Raw genomic sequence first — 22747 nt, 5'->3', positions numbered from 1 at the left:
AAGGGGGTTGTGGGGGGTAAAGACACACCGGAAACGGAAGTGCGTAATGCCATACGTGACCAGACCTCAACGAAAAGCTGGTCTGCGGTTCGTCCACGGCAAGGTGCAAACCATTTTGATGATTAATTACGGGGCCAAAAACCCGAACAACATGAGCCACAACATGGACACGAACATGAGTCAGTGGGCCTGTGGTTCTTTTGTTGTTGGCAAACGAAACAATAGCCACCATTTGCACTAAAAACAAAATCAAGCAGCCATAAAAATGCAATAAAGAAAAGGTTTTCCTCTTCTCTTCTCTGCAGAGCGGGGTCATTTACTTCGTCTGGCAGGGAAAGTCGTAAATACTGATTACGATCTTTAGGCGCCGCTTCCCGAATCTGTTTTTCTAATGTCATATGCAGAACTCGTAAAAATATTAGGCTGCTATCAACAATTTTATCAGCCATACTGTATGAGCGGAAATATCTCTATATAAAATGTTTTATTGTGGTTAAATGTTCACAATGGGAACAATGTTTATTTTTTGCCTGCAGCCTTAATTAAAATAAATTTAAGGTGTAAAAGCTGGAGCTTTGTTGTCATTTGCAAATATTTAAATGGTTGTAGCTTCTAAACAAAAGGATTGTAATTTGTGTTTTATTGTTACCTGAGTTTTATTTAAATTTTCAAAATTAATAATGTATTAAATGTATACCCTGCAAGTATAAATTAGTTCTAATTAGGCTTTCAATATTTTCTCGAGATCAACAAAGTTCTTTAATTTTGTTTTACCTCCTAAAGAGTATCAAGAATCCCTTTTGAAGTAAAACCTCACTACAATTTTGTCTCCCTTTTGTATTCTTTGTTGTACACGCTGGTCAATTTCGGTTAGGAGTTTTAATTAAAATTAATTAAGGTCGGGAGTGCTTTCAAAGAGCACCTCCAAAGAGCCCTGACAACGCCCAGTTAATTAGGAGTCATGCCTAAACTGACGTAATTGTTTGGGGGAGGACCGAGTCCCCAAACCCCCCTACTATTTCCCCCCCTTTCCCCTTGAAAATTCCCCCTGTGGATATGGAGTGTAGAGAGCATGGCAAATGTGAAAGCAGCTGTTGGCCAAATGTGCGAAAATTACTGGCAAATTGCCGGCGAAAATGACTCGACTAGACCACGGCCATGGTCTCTGGCTGATTTGCATAAGAGAGCCAGCGGCTCAGCTGCAGTTTCGCAATTATTCATCCGGCCAGAAAGTCCGTCCGTCATTCAGTCCGGCTGTTATTCTGTCAGTAAGTCAGCAAGCCAGCAAGTCAGCGAGTCAGCGAGGCAGCGAGTCAATCGCAGATGCCGCGTCACATCGAGCATCATTTTCTCAGGTTCTACTTACTGCCCTGCAGCAAAATCTATCCGCATCTATCCATCCATCCGAATGGCTTTCCACTGGCGTTCTTTTCGAGCTCTTTTCACCGGCTACCAACTGCAATTTCAACGCCCAGTAACTGTACAAGATAATGCTGCAATTTCATTATGCAGATCGACCCTTTGGGTTCTCCTTGCGGTTAAACTGGGCCAGCTGCATGGCTTAAAGCCAGCTAGCCACCTTCTCAATTACTTGGCCCGCTTCGAAATTCCTTTTGCAAGACCACAGCTGACAGACAGATGGACAGTTGTCAAAGAGAAGTATATATACTCGTTCAGTATTGCCTGTCCTGTGCGTTAAGACAATGCCATTTCATTATGTCAGTGGTGTATTTCTGCGAGTGGGCTGCTGTTCTGATTCAGAGCCATATTAAACTCGGTGTGGGCTAAATTCACTCCGGAAAGGACATTTTGCCGGGGGCCTTTTCATAAAAAAGTTTCTTCATTACTTTGCCTGCAATGTAATTTGAGAAAATGGTTAGATTAAGGCAAAAACAGCAGAAATTAAGAAGGAAAACAGCAGCTGAAGGAAAACATGAAAAAATACAGAATTAATTAGGTTACAACAATAAACATTTTTTACAATGTGATGGAAAATTTATTTGCAAGGATAATATTTAAACTGTTGAAAAACAAAAAATATGTACATATATGCATATGAAGGTATGTACAACTCACTTGTTTTGATTAAACAATTAAAATCCATCAATGAATACGGAAATAGAAAAATTTTCATAACATAAATGTTTGTATATGCCAGCAACGTTTTTGCAAATGAAAACTTAATTTTTACAAAACAAACTCCATATAAAAGCTTTACCTGAATAAAAAGGCAGTGCGAAATCCAGTGTTGGCTTAAAAAGAACTGGATATTCAGTTGGCCTGTCCCTTAGCTTTTCCCCTTCCCTTTGAGATTTTTTAATTATGCTTTGGCAGCGTGAAAACTTTTTCAAGTGTTTTCCTTCTCGCACCCACCCGAGTTTTCCGGAGGGTTCCGGCAATTAACGCCACGTTTCGAGTGGCGAATGTTTTGTCCTGTTGCCGAGATCTCTGGGTTCGCGGCCTTGGCCCTTTCCTCGGCTCGCTTATTAATTTGGCCAATTTAAAGACGGAAGCTGGTAGGCAGCAGCAAACAGCAGGCAGAGAAGGCGGCAGAAATAAATGAAAATTCATATTTCTCAGCATTCGACGCGAGGAGAAGCGGCAGCAATCTTTGGTTGCTTTCCCACAGCCCCGGATGAAAATGGAGATACACGCACCCACGGATGCCGCAACTGCCACCGCAGCATCAGTCCAATTTATCCGTGGAGACTTTCCCACGAAGCGACTGTGGACTGTGGCGCCACAGTGGCTGCCAAAAGTTGTTTGCCAGAGGAAGCCATCGGGCATTAACGAATCGGGACGAAGATAGTGCGGGGCTTTTCATTTTATGGCTACAAGGCGACGTCTGCGGCGGATTGTCTCGAATGCAAAGTGACAAAACCAAATGCTTCCATTTGTTCGGTGGGGAAAGCTTCCTCTTCATTAATTAATTGAAACAAATTATTGACCATTAAATCGGGGTAGAATTGAGAGCCCGTTTTCTCTGAATAACCAACCAGATGGTGGTTATACCTCCATCCCATTTGAGAGCCATCATCTTCGTCAACTCGAAACCGATTGTGTTCGAGCCACACGCGTTCAGCCCAAATACTTCTGGCGTAATTGTTTGGAGCAGCCCGAGGGTCTATGATTGACCCACTAAACGAAGAATATGAGTTTGGGGCGGCTGTCAGCGAGCGTTCCTTTCTTCTCTATTTTTTTCTTCTATTTTTTTGATTTTTTGTCTTGTCGAAATTGCTATGGTCGGCATAGACAGCTGGCAATTTATTGGATTGGATTTGGCTAAGTGCAAGTTGCAGGCATTAAATTAAAACGTGCCCGGCCGCAACTGAGTCGTGAGGCTGTGGCAGCTCTTAACCCGCTGACGCCCAGCTAGTTAACCCAAAACGAAGGCCCAGTCTTCCAGACTTCAACACTCAACACTATCCACCAGATTAGAAAAAAAACTACTAAACTAAAAGTAACGAGAAAGGAAGCGAGTAATGGTTCTTTAGCTGGCTTTCTTTGGCCACAAAATGGATTATTATGTTAATTACTGTCACGTCACGTTCCCTACCCATTTTCCTTTTTCCATTTTCCATTTTCCCCGACTTGCCGCAAATGCAAGTTGACATCTGCCTCGGCTTCTGGGTCCGCAGCTGCATTTAAGCGCCATTCAGCTGCAAATTAGCGAACATACAAAATATGAGCTCCAGCTGGGGGCATTTAGTGTTCGCTTTCCGTGGGCGGGAATGCTGAATGTGGTTGTGGGTGGTTGCCGCCTCTTTCCCGCCTTCTGGCTCCTTCCGTGCTGTAAATTCAAATTATTTCCATTGACACGTGCGGAGCGGAGGAAATGCGCGGAGCTCCATGAAAGAAATTCGGAATTAATTCATGCGAAAGACGCTCTTTCATCGCGAACAGAAAAATTATGTTTACATTCAATTGACTAATTGTGGCAATGCCATGAAAGGAATGAAGAGGTAACTTGATAACTTCCAAGGGTTTTATGATGGAATTAAAAATAATTATACAGTATATTTTATCGGGTGCGCCTTTGTACAAAATATAAATAGTTTCCCTTTATAGTTAGGGAATGCGAATTTATCTTTTGAGAACATATTGGTATTCTGAAAAGAATATTTGTGGTTTTTACATAAAAAATGTTTGAAGAGGCTCCTTTAAATTGTTTAGGCAAAAAACGGAATTCCTAAACGTTTAATAAATAAACTGAATAGGTCTTTTATTTCGATTCCCCTGGCATCTCAAGAAACAATACCTAATCAAAAACAAAGCCTAATGGTAAGCCCAAAAGCCAATATGCTTGTTTATATTTTTTAATAAGCTCAAGTGTTGGTGTTCATTCTCACAGCCCAAAGACGAAAAATTGGCTTTTGGGATATCTATAATTAGATTTGACTCCTCCGACTGGCCGACTGAGTTCCTAAGATATCGCGTAACATCGCCGGGAATTCGAGTGTCTTGTTTCGGGCCGTTAACACTCTGTTCGACATTATTAAATTAGAAGCATCAACAATGGCCAGAAGAAGAGGAAGAACATAGCCAGACTGGTCTTGTTGCCCAGTTGTTGCCATTCCCCCTCTGTTTTGGCAAACTTTTCTAGCCCATGGCCAAGAGCCAACAGCCAACAGCCAATGGCCAAAAAGCCGGTTTTTTAGGCCCGTCTGACGCGAGGTCAAGACTCACTGACGTGCGCACGTCTCGTTCACAATAATATAATAATGGCCGTAATAATCATCAAATGAAATAATACAGAAAAATTATGTTAATCGACCGGTCGTCGGCGACTGACCATAAAAGGCAGCCCGCTCGTCCAGAAGACAGAGAACTTCTTGCGTAATCGCATAATGTGCATTCTGGTATTCTGAGGTGCCAAGCGGTCCGGTTGGGATTTAATTAGCTGCTCGACTGCGCAGAGTAAACTAAATTCCAAAATACCCGGCTCATAATTCAGCGACATTTTCCTTTTTCCCCCTCCTCAGCTGAGAGCATGATGAAAAATTAAATAATACGAGTATATTTAAATATTATCCCTCGGTCGCATCGTCTGTTCATGAAATTTTCTTAGCAGTTTGGGGCTGCCTGCAAATGACACTTGCTTTGATATGTAATTAGAATTTATGAAAGTGTCAACGAGAAAAAACTTTAGCGGACACCCCGGTTGGTTGGTTCGTTGGTCCGGCCCTCAGATGACAGCCGGTTCTGTTGGCCAACAATCATTATTCAGACAAGGGCCAGCTTGACAGGCGGCCGACAGTTGGCGGTCCAACGAAGTGGCCAAAAGTGTCCCCGACTTTTCTTGCTCAAAATTGTGGGTGGCTAAAGTGCGATGATAAAAACGGAAAGCATTAAACACCACGGCCAGCCAGCCAGTCAGTCCGTAATAGCTTACGTAAAATAGCGACAAAACGATATTGCAACGGACCGGATTTTACATTTGCTAATTGCAATTGGCAAAGAGAAAAAGTCTGTTGGCCCAGCATAAGCGGCTTAAAGGCCAGTTGACAAATTGTGCGATATACGAGTACCTGGGACCTTATTGCCACCCACTGTCAATTTATATATACGTTTTAATGAAGCCCACGTACGAATGATAAAAGTTGCAGTACTGAAACCATAAAAGTTTAGTGCCGAAACTTTTATTTATATTTACATTGTACTATATATATATATTTTTCGCATTTTGTTGATGTGACTTGCGTGTTTTAATGACGTCGCTTGCGTGTTCAAGAAAGTGTTGAAAGTTTCCTTTCGGCCTTTGTTGTTATGATTTGTACTGCTGGCAGTTTAATAAGCGGAAACATTGGGACAACATGTCCACCAAACCGAAAAAGACGTAAAGGTGGGAGGTTGACAATGAACCCCCTCAAAAAAAAAGAAGAAATAACACGAGTGGGGGAACCCAATTATGACACGACAATGAAAAAGTTTTGTTTTTTATTATTGTTTATATACACACTCCACTTTTATTTTCATTGGTAATTACCGCATGAAGTTCGTTTACTTTTTCCAACTCTTGACGAGGCCATCAAAAGCGACCAACTGGCTTTTCGACCATTCGGGCTAAATGAGGGGAAAAACATGGCGAAAGCCTTTCTAATGCACTTCTCATTGCCGCGATTGCAACATAGTAAAAAGTAATTGCTCTTCCCCCCAATGAAATGAGTTTTTCTTCTTGTTCTAATTGCTTTGCTTGCAAAAGATATTTGTTTTTTTATGCTCGACAATTAGGAGCACTCGCATTGGATGCTCTCAATGAGATGTAAAGAAAAATTGCCTACTTTAGAGACTATAAAATGATTAAAACGACTGGTTTCTTTTCCTTAAATGCTAAAATGACGCAAGCTACTTTCGCTCTGTGGGAAATAGCAAAATAAATTTAAATAAAGTATTGTTTTAAGTAGTGCTCTCAACAAAGTCTCAAACATAAAACAGTTGGTCAAAGGGTATCAACAAGATTCCAGTTAAAAAATTTAAATGAAATCACTTGGTAATTAAATTATTCTATATTTAGTTTTAATGAACAGATGTTTGAATCCAAGCAATACCATTGCTTAAACTGTTTTTATTTATTTATTTTTTTTTGCATCCTTGACCTTTTCAACAAATTTAGTTTTTAGATATCTCCTACCGCTTCGTAACTATCAATCATCCTAATTAAGAGTGCCGTGGCCATGTATTTGACTCTGGACATGGCGAACTTTTATTAAGCCAGATATTTTGCCATTGTCCCATTTGGCCGCACAAATCACAAAACGCACTTAGCGCAAATTGTGAAAGTTGGAAAAGTTGCTGCCACAAGCAGCCCTAGGAAAAGCCCGGGTCTCATCTTCCACTTGGCATTTGCCGCCAGGAAAACCGCAGTTGAGAGGTTCAGAACATGGCCCCAGGGTTCTTGTAGCCCGGATTGCTCTGCTGATTACCAGCTCACGCACTCGCCGCTGCCACACTGCCACACGCTGTGGCAGATACGAAAAAGAAAACATTGCAAAAAATGCAAAACTTGCAGCAGCAAACGAGTTTTGCTTATAGGCAAAGTTAAGTGTAACGTGCCGCAAAGCAACGGCACAAGATACGTGAGAAACCGGAGGTTCACCGCTGAAAATAGAAAATTCTACTTCGGAATTTAAATACTCTTAAACAACTTTTGAAAAAAAGAATGCAATTTAGATTTAAGTTAATTTGCTTTTTGAAATAATTGGTTTCTTCTTTATCAAAATTAATTTGTAAATGTAAAGTAAACTCTTATCTTAACCTTTCTATTCTTATACTTCATTAAAATAAATTATTACAGGATTTTTTTTATCATGTCTTTAGCAATTTCCTAAAATATTTAAATTGACCTATGTAGAAAATTAAATTTTATAAATAACCACCAGTTAATGAACCCACTCTTTTCTTTTTATAAAATATATTACAAGCCCGCCGTGTAATAGTCTTCCCAAAAATGTTAGTAAGTGTATCAAAATGGCATAATTATGACTTAGCCTGAGTTCGGGGTTTCGTTTGCGAAAGCGGCTTGGGAAAAACGGAAAATGAAAAATAAACCGAGGGCAGTGGGTTAAGTTAAACTTTTCGCTGGCCAACAGCGTGCGTGGCGCCCCCTGGCGGCTGCCGTTTGGGCCACAATTGAAGTTTGCGCTTAGCGTTTTTTATACGACCGCGATATATATGCTTTATATATATTTCTGTAGTTTTTATTTTGGCCAAGTTGAGAGAGCAGGGGATCGCAAACCGGTTGCCACCGCACGGTGGGTGTACTTCAGTGTTCAGTGTTCAGCATTCAGTATTTATTGTTACTGCCGCTCTGACTTTTGTCTCTGCAACGGCGGTCTCGATTATGCAACACTTCGTGTCGCCGCTCCAAACTCAGCTCAGCTCAGCTCAGAAAGTTGTGCAAGCCCCGGCAGTGGGCTCTTGTATTTGCTGATTGTGCCTCAACCTCGGTACATTTGTGCCGTGTAATTGTGGAGACTCCCGACTGTCAAAGCGACAAACCCCAAAACCAAACACCAAGCACCCAAAAAAAAAAAAAAAAAAAAAAAAAAAAAAAGTAAGGCAAACGCCAAAAAGCCGAGTGCCAATCTGGCCGCTCTAATCAGCAAGCAAATTTGCTGACATGTCGAGCAAAACGGGGGAAACGGGAAAAAAACTCTCTGAATGGAGAGGAGAGCAAGTATCCGACACAAATGTGGCAAATAAGCCGATTTGGACCCGGTTACTGCCAATTTCAGCCATCCTCCGGTGGTTCTCGCTGAAATGGAATCGTTTTCCAAACGCTGAGAGCTGAAAATTGAGACATTCTGCTGATTAAACATGTGTTTTTATGTCTTACACACTTTATGGGAATAAGGAGATTTTTCAATGTATTTTATTTTCTGATATCAACTTACAAGCAACATCATTATTTCCCCTTAAACTGGTTATAAAATAATAAATTCTAACTTTCTCCGATACTTTCTTTTCAATATTTATTGGTATATTTATTTGATATCCTCTTGGCAACTAAAATTTACGTTCTAGTAAATATCGTTGGCGGAGTAGCCTTTCTGCTGAAAGCTTCTTTTATTGTTAGCTCCATGTTCAGACTATTGACAATCGCCTTATGCCGGCTTTTATCTCACTTTTCAAGGCGACACATTTCGCTGTGGAGCTCAAAGCACTCAGAACTCAGAACTGAAAACCTCTTTGCATATTCACCAACTTGAGCTGTGCGATACTCACACGCATTCGCAGTAAACTTGGATCCCCCTTGGATCCCCACCTCCACCTCTTTGTACTCGTGTGTAAACCCATCGGCTTTTAGCTGTAAAATATAATCTGGCTGCACTTTTGACTCGTCTAATGTCCCATATAAGTGGAGACTCACTTCCGTTGTTGTTGCTTTCAGCCAGCGACTGGAAATGACTTTGTTGCCCTGTCATTTAGACGGTCTTACCGCCCAGCACCCCCTTCCTCTTCTCCATTTCCCCTCCCCCTCTTCACCCTCTTCCCCCGCTGGAATCACCTTTCTTGGCACCTGTTTACTACCTCTTTTCACTCCCAGCCGCCTGCCACTGGCAGTGCCACTGGTAGCCCCATTTCCTTTGGACTGCATTAGAAGCCAAGCGGTTGAACAACAATAACCGGCAGACAAAACCGTTGCTTCCATGTTGTTTGACTTTTTGGACTTGGCCTTAAAAAGCATCCAACGCAGCCAACTTGTTGCGCAATCTACACAGAAGTTGCAAGCGCTGGGAAAATCACATTGAAAATTTAAATAACTTGAGGAAGGAAGTTAAGATAAAAGACTTTATATATTTAAAGAACTTAATGCATTACTAATGTTTTATTATCTCAAGATAGGATTGCAAGAAGGGAATGTAAGCTGAATATATGTATTGGATATTCAAAACAAAATAAGTTTCGTGATAAAACTAATTTGTGGAAATGAAGTTTCTTTATTCGTGGGTTACGCCCACTTTAATTACCGTTTAAAAGTCAAATTCTGTCGACCTGTGTAATTAGCTTCTTAAAAATTAGAAGCACGCGATAAACAGTTTACGCTCTAATAAATAAACTTTCATAAGCGTACTTAAAAGTTCTTTGAGTTCATATCTTCAAATAAGAAATATTAAAATAAATGAATTTGTTTTCTCAGTGTATAAATAGAGATTACGCACTGAGGAAGTAACCGATTTTCGAGGGAGAAACTCTCGGTTGCAACGAGTTTTCTGTTTGTTGTGGTTGTTGCCGGTTGTTATTCTTACGCTTTTTCTTCTTGTCCGTCTGACAACAAACAACCAACAACAAAACAACCAACAACCAGCACATAAAAGCCAAGAGGAGCAGCTGTTGCTTTTGGCCCGATTTGCCGGCTGTTGCCTGTTGCACTTGTTTTGGCCCGCTTTTTCTCGTTCTGCTTCTGGTTTGGCTTTTGATTCAGATTTGGTTTTGGGTTCTGGTCGGATGCGTTCCACTGGCTTGTTCGGGGCTTCAGTTTTGTTTATGCCAATGCAAATATTTTTTCGTACTCTGCTTTTGACACATCCACCAGGAAGATTCTTTATGGCCAAATATAGCGGAAATGTGACAAAAGTTTGATTTATGACAGCCGGCTTGTTGATACGCAATAAATTGAAACAGCTTTTGTAAACAAATAAATATTGCATAACTGACAATGGCTTACAAAGGCGATCAAAAGGTTGTTTTTCCCAAAAATACTTCTTTTGTGAGCCAAGTCTAGTCTCGTTCTCCCCAAGAGGAAGATGAAGCAATTGTGAGTTGAATGAACTGACTGCAAAACAACGAAAATAATAAGCCAAAAGGCAGCTGCCCCTACAACAAAAAGGAGCCCGCAAAGTTCACTGTCGGCCAAGAAAACTAAAGCTGGCCCACAAAAAAAAAAAAAAAAAAAACAAAAACAAAGTGAGGCAAAAAAGCCGAAAGAGCAGAATTTCAGAGGGGACTTGATCTGCCTGGGAACTTGGCAAAAACTGGGTGAATATTGTACGTAATTCCATTACTTAGCCACTCACATTGGTCCATTTAGAAATTCGCAAAACGATTTATGTTCACTGCAAACTATTTATGTGCTCGACTGGATGGAATCGAATTAACAGACTTCGACCGTTTTTGTTTACGCAGTTGGCCAATAAACCAATGTGAGCCAACAATAAATTGGTTTAATAACAGTCGTTATAGCTGGCCAGCATTTCGCTGGTTTTGGTTTGTTTTTAATTATTATTTCTGGCTGACGCAGAAATATGCAAACACGATATTTCCCTCTCATTTTTGGCTCGGCAATCTCTTTGCAAAACTTTTTAATTACATAGTTTCGAGGGAGGTGGGCGCCAGGTGGGCGTGGCCGGGAGTTATAGCCAAACCTTACATATTCATGTAGTTCAAGCCACGAAAGACGAAGCCTGGGGAATCCCATGGCTGTAAAGTTTCGGAACATGAAAAAATATTTCCACGGATGACGGCAAAGTTCCTTTCTTCTTCGCCACCTGGAAATACGAATTTTCATCTAAATTAAAAACAATGCCGGTGGAAGAAAAGTATTCGTATATCATCTCGCATTGCCAGAAAGAAAAACTCATAATAAGCTCAACCGCTTGCCAGGAAGTGTATCAAAAAAAGAAAACAAAACCAAAAATACTTGGCACGATGTTTGTTTTACTTGCGGTACGTGCCAAATGAAAATAAAACCCGAGCGCAGCAAATTTAATAAATATGAAATGAGTTTGTCATACACACAAGCGAAAGCAGGCAAAAACCCTTGCCCCAATTACAAGGATGCCTGAATACCGACCGCAGCCTGCATGCCTTCGATAAAGGCAAATACCTTTAAGCCAGCTCCAAAAAAAAACACACACACACACATAGAGTGGCAAAGGACCTTCCTTAGCAAATAAACACGCACTTACGGGCTCAGAGGACTTTTATGGCTTCTCCGCTAGTCGCACACAGACGCGTTTGCGTGTGTGTGAGTGTATAGTACGTGTGACAAAATAAATGCCACTAAAATAAGGGATCACAAGTCACAGGACCGGAATGCGAGACCGCCCGGCGTATCCTTCGGGGCATTCAACAAATGCCAAACAAATCGATGCCCGGAGTGAGCTGAAATATGTGATTATAAGCGCATAAAACAGCCGCAGGACCCTCCTCCACACACATACTTACACACACACACACACTTACACAATCCATCTGCAAGTCCTTGGGATGTCAGAGGGAATCCTGTCCCTAGTTTCGGGCCTCGCAGCGGAACTTGTTGAATAAATAGGGAAATGAACGGCAGACTGTCACACAATCTGCTGATTGCTACACAGGAATTCCTGTTCGCCGCATTCCACCTTCGTCCTTGGATCACTTATAAGTGGGTCTTGTTGGCCAGCAGGCTTGTTGGCCAGCAGGCTTGTTAATAGCTTTTCGGGGAGTCCTGCTGGGCTCACAGTAAATGACCGAATAGTTGTCTAATGACTATGCTGATGACCGAAGCCAGAGAGGCGCTTTAATTGGCTCAAGATGAGGAAACTAAATACACGTTTTAAGAGGAAATGTGAGTTCAACAGGTACACAAATTGTTACCTGTGAAAATATATTCAAAATTCTTACCTTAAAATGAAATAAAAAGTGTCATAAAGTTACGTCAAGAAAAAGTTTTTGCTTTTTTCGGGAACAAAAACTGTAACTTTTTAACTAAGCACGATTGTCATAAAACGATTTTTTGGTTTAACCAACTTACAGTCATAAAGAAAATTTAAACTAAAATTTTTTATTTTGTAGTACCAAAACTATTTTAATAGTTACGTAATTTAGTTTTTACAAAAAGTAGACAGGTTTTTTTTAGCACATTATATAAAACTTGTCTTCGACTAAAAAACGTAATTTAGAACTTCACAAATGAGTTAAGAGTTTGTTTTGGAACTTTAGCAAATCAGATAATTATAACTTAGTTCAATAAACTGTTTTGGTTGGGTTTTCATTAAGGTGGGTTTTTTCAATTTCAAAGTTAGGCAATTTTTTCGGTGAATTTTCCCAAGCGAGCAGACACACAGTTCACACAGCAGAGTAAACAAAACATTGGCAAACTCCAAGGAGGGAGCACTGGAATCTATGCCCTGAGAATGACAAGTGCATAATTTATTCGAACAATAGTGGCCACTGTTTGCCATCTTAATTCACACGACAGCCAGACCAAATTGTTACACATACCGGAGTTGAGTTAAGTATTTTTCTCTACCTGTTTGTTTGCACAACCTAATGGGCACATTCATTTTATTTCTGAGAATAAGGAGAGGAAAAATAAATATTTTCTTATGTTATTTACCTCTGAGAATTGTGCTACGGCTGGGCAGAAACTTTCAAAAATTATACTCAAACAATAAATAAGATCGTTTAAGCATCGCAGTAATAGACTTTTCCCATGAATGTCTGGAAAAGTTTTCTCAGTCAACTTTTTTTACTCAACGAGGAATGAGACATTTTCCTATAAATTCAAAAAGAAGGAAAAACGAATTACGTTTTGTACACTCCGTGTTGTTAGAAGTTTTTTGGCATGTCCAACATTATTTGCTGTAGGTGTTAGCTATTTTGTTATGCAGCCAGTGTATGTTGCCATCACTTTGTTTTACTTTCGCTGTTCGTGTTTTGTGGGACATTTGAAACGACCTTGCCATTCAACCGACCGCCACCCCAATGCCATCTTGCCCAATGCATCAATGCAACAGCCTCGTCGGCTTCGTCAGTTCGTCAGTGTTAACCCTCGAATGCCCGCAGGCTGGCATTGTCCTTGCTGGCTCGTCTTTTGTTTCCTCTTGTCGGGGAGTAGGTGTAGCAAAAACTAACCAATCTGAGGAAAACAACGACAAGGCAATGAAATATGAAATACCTTGCATAAGAATATTAAGAACTTCTGAAGAAAAAATCTAGAGAATCTGAGAATTTAACAAAATATTAAATACTGTCAAAAACAATTCAATCTTGGATATGCAGCTTTTTGTGTAATATATGTGTTTTATGTGTGAAATAATTTTCTTAAAAATGTAACAACTTTACAATACAAAATTCATGTTTCACTGATTTATATTCCATTTTAAACTAACTATATTTCTACCATTTTTGTAAGCTAGTAACCCCTTGTCGAAAATCTCAGAAAAGAAAAGAAAGGAACCCAGAAAAAAGAATAGTGTTGCACAATAAAGTGTGCATTCGGTCGATGGCACTCCCATGAGTTCGGTGGCTTTTTGTTCTCGATATTTATGGCGTCCCTCGTCTTTTTGCTCCTCGTTCTCCCCACTGCATTTGCATCCGGATTGCATTGGCCCCGAGTATAACAAAAACTTGTCCCGCACGTCGAATCAACAAAAGACACAAAACTTTGGCCAAGTCCTCGAATCCCTCGAAGAAGACAAGTTGCCAACGAAATTGCTTTGGCCAATTTTCCTCCCTTCTCCCCCAAAAACACCGAAGGCGTGGAAATCTTGTGCAATTTGTAAATTGTAAGGCAACAAAAACATTGAATAACCGAAGGATGGAGAAAACTGACTGCATCCTGATTGTTTGCTTTGTGATACGTATTATGTTGCGAATATGATTAGACCGCAGAATTGGCTTTATTGACATTCATTTGTTGTCCTGGTAATATTTTGATTGTGTAAGCAGACGCCTCGAGGTCTCGACTCTATAAATCAGAGCCTTTTCTCAGCTCAACTCTTTGGAGGGTCTTTGGCATAAATCAAAGCATCCTTCCATCATTTGCTTTGCTCCTTTAAACCACTCGAGGCATTTTGGCAGAGTTTAAGACTAAAAGCGGCTTCTGTTATGTCAGAGTCTGGGAAAATATTCAGATTAAATCAACAAAGTGCTAGGAATAATTTGCAAGTCAAGCTCTATATACGCTTACCCTAAACCGGAAAATCTGTATCCTTTTTGGGTTTTCGGGTTGGAAAAACAATGCTGGCAATGGAAATAAAATAATCAAGCCAAATGGTCCGAGTGGCAAACAATAAAAATTATATGTGCATGTTAGTGTGCTGGACTTTATTGCATTTACACAAAAGGTTTAAATATAATTTGCATGGCTGGGTTTTTGGACAGGATTCCAGGGGGGAAGGGGGAAAAGGACGTGCTCCTGCGGTGTGGCAAAACCAGCTGTCACAACAATGCCAAAAGCCGGGACATAAAGTCCTGGTGAGGGCAGTGTAAAGGCAACGATTTATGGCAGTGTGTTCCTTTGTGGCAGCGCCAACTTGGCTAAAAAGGTGCGTTTCCTGGCCAACCGCAAGCATAACTAATACTTGTGCAAACTCCAATCCGGTCTTAACGGATTCCGGAAACAGGAGCAACTGCAATTCATGTTGCACAAGCTAAAGCCAGCAAGATATTCAATTTAATGTGAGCCAAACTATTTAAATGATTTTTTCCCTCCCCTGAAACATTTGTTACATTTCATGGTCGCTCGATTTCGGTATTTTTATCCCACATTTTCATTATACTCAGTTGACAATGCCTTTGACGATATTTCCTGACATCAGCCCGCAGCGTCGGGTTCTGACACAATTTAATTCGTTTTTATTAAATTTATGTAAATTCTGCTCTTCGTCTGCTTGCAGGACGATCTTCCTCGGCGAGGACTAACCGAAAGTAAATTGAAATTGTAAGTAGCCGAGAGCGTTTTGCACATTTTCCGATTAATCCGCTGAAAACTGTAAATTATGCTGTCAGCATCAGGATTGCAAATGGGTTGGGTCCCGAAACCGAGAAACCGAGAATAAGCCAACGCTTCTGGCGGCGGGTCAGAGTTCAGCCATGGTGAACGATTTTTGCACTTGGCCAACGGGCCGTATGATTGATATTCGAATTTCGAAATGGTTGCCGCTGCGGTTTGGTTTTCCGTTAAATTAATGCACAGCCAAGGTGTTAAATTGCCCGGAACCGCGCCCACAGTAAAAAGCAGAACAGAATCATACACTCTAAACCGCCCCACAAAATTTAAAACAATTACTGTTTAGCATGTACGGATTTCTGGAGGAAAAGATAATAAAAGGTGCCTCTAACGCCTGCATTGTCGGAAAATTGCCATTTAATTATGGCAGCTTTTCAATGCTCTACTTGTACTTTGCTTTGGGGCAAGATTGAGCAATGTCCCTGAAATAATAGGACAAATGAAAGCTAAACAAAGGAATTTTGGAGACAAGGATTGTGTTTCGGATGTCCTGATAATTGCTGAGGTATTGTTCATCCAAGTGGCGAAGTGATGGCCAGGAAATCTGATTGGAAAATTTTCAATGGCCATCGAAGGATGCGTGAGTTGATTGGCAATGCATAACAAACGGAAATGAAAGGTTTTCCTTAAGGGACTTTAACTAAGTCAATATTGATTGAATTGATTTTGGTAAAATGTCAAAATTCCTCCTGGTTTTATTAAATTACTTGCATTGGTGCAAGGTTTAATTAACTCTGTTACAGAATTTTCCCAATTCCCAAAAGCTGTGCAGAGTTGCTATTCAGCAAATGCAATTTTCCGTCCCCTCTTGCGCCTTTTATCACTCATACGTCATGTGGTACGCAAGGAGAAGCGCAGATAGGATAATTCACTTATGTAGCAAAGTGCAAAAATACTACGTTTTAGGGCTTGCTCTCTCAACCTTGCCACGTGGCAAGCGATGGTTTCCATTTGGTAACCGAAACGTGTGGGGGAAAAGTCGAGAGTGATGGGGAAAAACGTTTGAATTATGCAAGTCGTGCAGATAGCAAACGTTCTATTTTCGATTTTGAAATATATGCCATATGCTACGGCCGGAATTGAATTAATGCGAAGGAAGCGTTTCAATCCAAAGACAAGAGCTGAAGGACCAATTTATGCGCCACATGTTGCAGCTGCCCCATATTCCCATTCGCCTTGCGCTTTAATTGTAAAAGTTTAAATTTTTCATGGGGTCCCACAGCAAAACGAGCTCCTTTTACCGAACTTTTTTGGATTTTTTTTCCTCGTTTAGAGCGAAAATGACATGGCTGTGGCCGTGCCAACTCATTTGGTGTCTGGTGGCGCAAAACTCTCGCCATCCGCTTCCGACAAACGTGGGAAATAAATTTTTAAATCCGCTCGAGGGGTGAGAGATGTCCGCGGGAAAACATAAAAGCACTTGCTGTTCTATGGAAAATCATTGGAAGTTTAGTCAGGATACGATTGTGGGCTTTGAATATTTTAACAAAAAATGTAAGGAGATTTATTGGGAATTTGATGGCTATTAAAATAACAGAATATTTATTTGAACCTTTTTTTGTAGTTAAAATAACAAAACCCTTGACACTGTGAACGGTTGATTATTTTCTTTTTTGGTAAATATTATACTAGATATCTAATAGACATTTTTTAAATTTAAAATACTTTATGCTTCCAATCTTATATTTAATAGATAGTAATTGTGAGAGCTTCAAATATTTTCCTGTTTTTCAGTAGTTTGTATTATTTCTATAGGTATTAGGAAGTCGAATCTCAACCTCCAAAAATCTAGACTTGTTGAATCCACTTCAGGGCCTGGTCGAGAGTGTAAAAACAGCAGAGGCAGTCGCGTTTACGGCCCAGTGTCCCAGCTGAAGGTAAAACGTGCGAAGGACACTCGAGCCGAGGAGTGGGCCCTCCGAAAAAGGAGAATGAGGAGTGGGAGGGGCAATAGGAGGAGAAGTGGGAGGAAAGCCATGACAAAATGTAACAGATTGGCCGCAGACTCCACATTCAAGGCAGGGCACAAGGCTGAAATCCTCTCTGCAGAGAGCGTAGAAAACGACAGGGCCACGTAGAGCTGCATATTTAATCCTGTTGATTTTTATTTGTTTCCGTGTTGCCTCGTGCTCGACTACTTTTCATGGCTCTTTATCTGCCTAACGGTTCTGCATGCTCCACCTCCCACCCCGAACTGACCTTGCACGTGTCCTTGAAGGCGAATCCCCAGGCGGATGACTTAATTTCCCCCCATCCAAGATGGACTGATTTTCGCATTCAGCTGTCCGATGACATTTTAAATATGCACGTACCTCTATTCAGACGATTTGCAGAATGGATTTGCATAACCTTTGAAGGTTAACAAAAATATGCAGTTAGAGGGAATACCAAATGATTTCACGAAACTTTTTCCATTTGGGTATAAACATATCCTGATTTAGATTTTTAAATGGAATCCAAGGTAAGCGGAAAAAACGAGATACCATTTTTGCAAAGTTCCCAAGCACAATGCACTAGTTAATGAGAATTTATTTAACTGACTCCCAGAATAAATGAGATCAGCAGAGATCCCATCACAGCTCGTTGCGTTTTGCTAGACTTTCAAGGTTTACAAAAAAAAAAAACTAAAACGGAATATATGTATATTGTAGAGTCATAGTATTTCCATTTCAATGCGGGTTCGCTGAATAAATCAAGCGCCTCGTCCCCAAACCGAAATTCAAATGCCAGCTCATTAAGAGCCAGGTTCGCATTCACTGTCAGCGGAAGTTTATGTGGTCGAAACGGTAATAAAAATTAGTGTGGCTATAAGCAGACCGACAAACAAAAAAAAAAACGTGTAAACCCCAACTGGCCAAACACGTCGCCAATTACAACGCGTGCCTTCAATCAATCAATCAAACAATCAAAAACTTTTTGGTGGCACGATCGATTTTGACTGATTCACTTGCCACCCGGAGTGCGTTTGTGAAAGTTGCCTGCATGTCGGTGGAGCTGGAGCTGTTTGTGGTCCAAAGTAATAGCAGTTGGCTTTAATGAGCTGTCAAAGATGACGGCGATTACGAAATTTGAATTAGACTGCGGTGAGCTTTGATTCGAGCGGAAAATATATATTATAGTAGCATGTGCAGGTAAAGGAATTCGCCAATAAAAACGGGATTGAAAAATACGAAGGCCAAAGTTGTTATTAAATATTATGGGGGTATAAATATAAAATATAGTATTTTTATAAAAAGATACTTCAATATACTACTATTAAATTTCACCTTTTAAGCCTGTTTTATTAACTTTTCAATTACAATGGCTAAGAACTGATTTTCAACTGATCCATTAGCAAGGCCTTTTCGAGTGCTTCCACTTTCCTTTCCGAATATTAAGTCACTCGTCATAGTAATCAGCTGAAAAATGTAGCTCTAATCCTAAGTGGCTCGGTGGTCTTGGCCAGCTGAGTGGCGGCTTGAAGGCCGGACAAGTTGAGTAAAATATTGGCATTAACTTGGCTTGGAGTCCGGCCAAAAGCGCAGTGAGTCGAAAACTTGAACGGGAGTCCGGGGCCTCAGTTTGGGGATATCTTGCTTATTAAGTTGGCCATCTAACCGCAGTCAGGAGATCGGAAATGACACCGGGGACGAGGATTGGGATGGGAATGGGGAGTGAGGATTGGAATTGGGATGTGGAAACTGCCCACAAGGAAAACGGATGGTATCCAAGGTCATTATCCTCTTGTTTGACTGCCTCATCATCATCGAGTTAATCAAAATGCCATTGGCAGTACGGCAAAAATTGTACGCAGCAGCAGCGAAGAGAGCGAAAAAAATTAGCTTGAAAATTATTATAGCATTTTGTGGTTGTTCCTCTCACCGCAGAATCAAATCGGCTTAAAAACACGCTGAAGAATTCCCTTTCATGTCGACGCGTCTTCATGCTTTTTCTTTCATTACTCTGCACTTGTTTTCATTTGCTTTTTTTGGTTTTATTTGTTTTTTGTGTATTTCTGCTAGCCGACTGTGTTCACTCGATGGAATTCTAAAGTTACTTGACCGCAACAAAGCGTTAAATTGTGCCGAGTTGTTTTCACCACTTATTTATATCAAATTTGTTCTTAATCAGCTGAAAGCGTAGCCAACTTTGCCCGCCCCAATGACGAGCAGTTTATTTTTGAGCCACGCTACAATTGAGTCCACAGTTGCCTGCGAGGCAGCATATTTTAAATCTTTTCCAAGGGAGACTCACAGCTCATCATAAGTATCAGCATAAAAGTTCATTGAATAAGAACTGTTTAGTCACCTGAATTAGACGCTCTCAGGAAATTTATAAATCAGCAATCTATCCCTTAGAAAGTTACTAACAACATTTATTAACCTGTGATGTTTAGTCTGGAAAGAATACAAAATAATTGAAATCTATTGAAACCCTTAAAGACCTTAATCGATATACAAACTCCTCCACTATGCAAAGTAGTTGTTATTCAAAGGTAAACAATTGGCATTTGGGTGAACTGCCACGTAAAATATTCTGCTCATTTCTGGAACTGATTACAATTGAATTGCCGAGGAGAATCCTGGCTAATCAATGTTTGCGCCGCACAAAAGCTTCAATTGCTTAACATGCCGCTCGCATTATCCTTACAGCTGGATATCCTTTGACCATCTTGAGCTGGAGATTGTTGAGCCAGAGGAAACATTCGGACGGCATAACAATAACAGGACGAGGTGGAAACCCTATCCCATCAAGGGATACGTGCGTGGCATGAGCACCTGGTTCCAGGATGCGGCATTACGTGCCGGACAGCCCCAATCGCCTCCGATTTCTCCTCCATAATCCTTTCGCGCCCCCAAGTAGACTTTGTAAAACTAAGAATGCTCAGAGCTGCTCAAGTGTCACTTGCCTTCAACATCTCGATTCGATTCGTTTGTGGCCAGGAAACTTACAGGAGGAGAAAAGGTAGATAGAAACTAGGTCAACTGGGCGGTTCCCCGCCCCCTTTGGGATGTCCCCATGGGCTTGTGAAAAATATAAAGCACTAAGCTTTTATGAAGCAATTAAGCCCGGTTAATAAAATCAACCTTCTGCTGACGACAAAAACAAAGGCAGATAAGAGTAGGCAAAATGGGTATCCGTTCCCGGCAATTAGCCTTGAGTGTGTTGCATAATGTATGTGTCCAATGAACTGCCAAGGGGACTAATAGGCACTGACAACGAGAATGGATGATGTGAGGTGGGAAGTCGGGTCTGAAACCTGAAGAAAGTTAGCTAAACCCTAGCTAAAAAGGAAGAGCCTAAGCTACAAAATAAATGGGTATTAATTTATATCATTTCGCTTATGATAGAATATAGTATCTGCTTAAAAGATTTAAAAAATATATATTCATGGGTTTGTTAATTAAACTAAAATATAAAAATGTTTAATAATAATATGTTGGTTTTATGTATATGAAGTAAAGGAAATCGAGATCCTTTCTAATCTTCGTTTCTTGGAATATTATTTTTGTTCAATGATTGTCAGCTGTTCTTATGAAATATTTTTAGGACAATCCTATTTTCGTAGTGTAATTTTTTTTGCGTCTGTGCCTAATTGAGAATGAATATTTTATTGGCGGGCCATAACAATACAGCTACCCAGAGATGCGAGGGCAATATCTACGTGAGCCAACTTCCAAGCGGCAGGAGGAGTATGAGTTTTATGGCATCGGATATAGGAGACTCCCGACTCCCCCAATCCCCGGAATACCCCGCTTCTCACCAGGCTGAAAGAACAGAGGGAAAGTGATAGCCTAGACCCACATAGTGAGCAGACATCAAAAGTCAATCAATGTAATGTCAAAGCTACGTGGCCATCTGCCCAGCTTGGAGTCCCATGAACCAAGGGAAAGATGGAAAAGAGGAAGGAGGGAGCGTGAATGAGGCGACTCGAATTTTCCCCGCGGGGGAAAATCCCAGGGTGGTGCACAGCTTGACGGGAATATATTGCACTCGCCGCCCAGTTGGATGCCTTCACCTGGCCACGCCCACACCCAGAAAAAGTGGCAGCAACTTTACGGCTTAAAGCCAACTCGCTTGGACCAAGCGAACCCAACCCAACCCAAAGAGCACTTTGCAGATAAATGTAGATACGTGCCTGCATGCGGAGATCTCGATCCCATTGTTCTGCACAAAAGACTCGAAAAACAATCAGTGGAAAGTAAGCGTAAATAACACAACAGCAAATATTAAAATGCACTCAAAGACTCACGTTTTTTGCTTAAAAGTTTCATTGCTTCATGGAAGTTTTTCATTTAATTTAGTAGTTGAGATAACTGGGAGTAGATTTAAAGTTAGTAAAAGCTCTTAAATTAAATTCAAACATTGTTATGAATGAATAATTACTTAAACCAGTGCTTGGAAACTTTCCTTAATATTTTAATAATAATTATCCAAAACTTTGAGCTCTTAAACTGTTTAAGCCTTTTAAACACATTTTGTATTTTCAGTTTATTAAATAAACAACTTTTCTGAACTGTTAATCCTTGACTAATGCAAAATATGCATAGACGATAATAGCTTTATAATTATGCACTCCTTTGGCTTCTAGTTTCGCTGCTTCCTTGTTATTAAAATTTAATTAAAATGCCATAAAAAGGCAACAGCTGGTTGAGATAGCTTGGATAACAGGAAGCTGCAAAGTGAGCCGAGATTCTGATAGGAACAAACTGATGCTCCTGGTAAATAGCTGGCTTTAGTAACTCTAGTGGCAAACTATCCAGGATGGGATGCCTTGCCATGACTATGAAGTGAGCTCACAGACATTTAACTTTGACATCGCTGCACTTCATTTGGCACACACTAAAAAAACGAATTTTATCTGTGCATCACTTGAGATATATTAAACTGGGAAAGTCTTGTGGAAAGTGTTTAAAGGGCAGAAATGACTACCTTCTCTAATAAAACTTCAAATGTAATGTAAGTTATTAAATATTTTCAAGCAATTTCGTTTAGTGACAGTATGCTTGTGCTCCATTAAATGTCTCTCCTCTTAATATAATTTACCACAAATTATACTCCCACCAAGGGGAACTGAAGTGGAACCCTCGTCCTTGTGTATGTCCCCTATTGTCCTGCGAGTTCGTGGTGCAGGGTAATGCGAGCTCGAGTCATTTAATTAATGCGGAGCATTAAACGCGATTATGGGGAATAAATGGAGAGAAGAACCGGTAAAAGCGATTACCCTGCAGGATCCGGAAATGGCTAAAACAACTCACTTAATCGTAAACCGACTAAGAGAAGCTCTGCAGGTGTTAAATGAATCGATCCACTTTGCAGGAGTTATTAGCCAAGTTTCCAGTTAAACTTTTCCAAACTTTATTCACTCCCACAAAAAAAAAAAACCTGACGAGCTGGTTGTGTAAATCGAATCAATTTTGGCTACTCACGCATAATGCGAACAGAGGGCAAACAAACAAACAACAAAGACAAACAAACAATGGCTAACAAGCAACATGTGGGATTTGAAAAATGTGTTCAGTCGCGGTAAATTATTCAAATTCCGCCTGTTCA

The 22747-nt window shown here is 40.5% G+C and overlaps 1 protein-coding gene and 1 long non-coding RNA gene across 2 annotated transcripts in view; one reads left to right on the top strand and one right to left on the bottom strand.

The window, feature by feature from the left end:
- LOC108098342 overlaps positions 1 to 22747 on the top strand; it is a 46301-nt gene that overhangs the window by 15213 nt on the left and 8341 nt on the right. Inside the window, exon 3 of the mRNA XM_017201184.2 lies at positions 15102 to 15145. The gene's annotated coding sequence lies outside the window, so the exon portion shown is untranslated. The remainder of the gene's footprint in view (positions 1 to 15101; positions 15146 to 22747) is intronic.
- LOC108098343 lies at positions 18475 to 19307 on the bottom strand. Its single transcript, XR_001771834.2, has 2 exons — positions 19076 to 19307; positions 18475 to 18945 (listed from the first exon to the last, which is right to left on the bottom strand). It is a non-coding gene; the product is annotated as an uncharacterized LOC108098343 (long non-coding RNA).

Source organism: Drosophila ficusphila, unplaced genomic scaffold (assembly GCF_018152265.1).
Source record: "Drosophila ficusphila isolate 14025-0441.05 unplaced genomic scaffold, ASM1815226v1 contig_712, whole genome shotgun sequence".
Classification (NCBI taxonomy): Eukaryota; Metazoa; Arthropoda; class Insecta; order Diptera; family Drosophilidae; genus Drosophila; species Drosophila ficusphila.
This window is presented reverse-complemented; position numbering and strand designations above follow the sequence as displayed.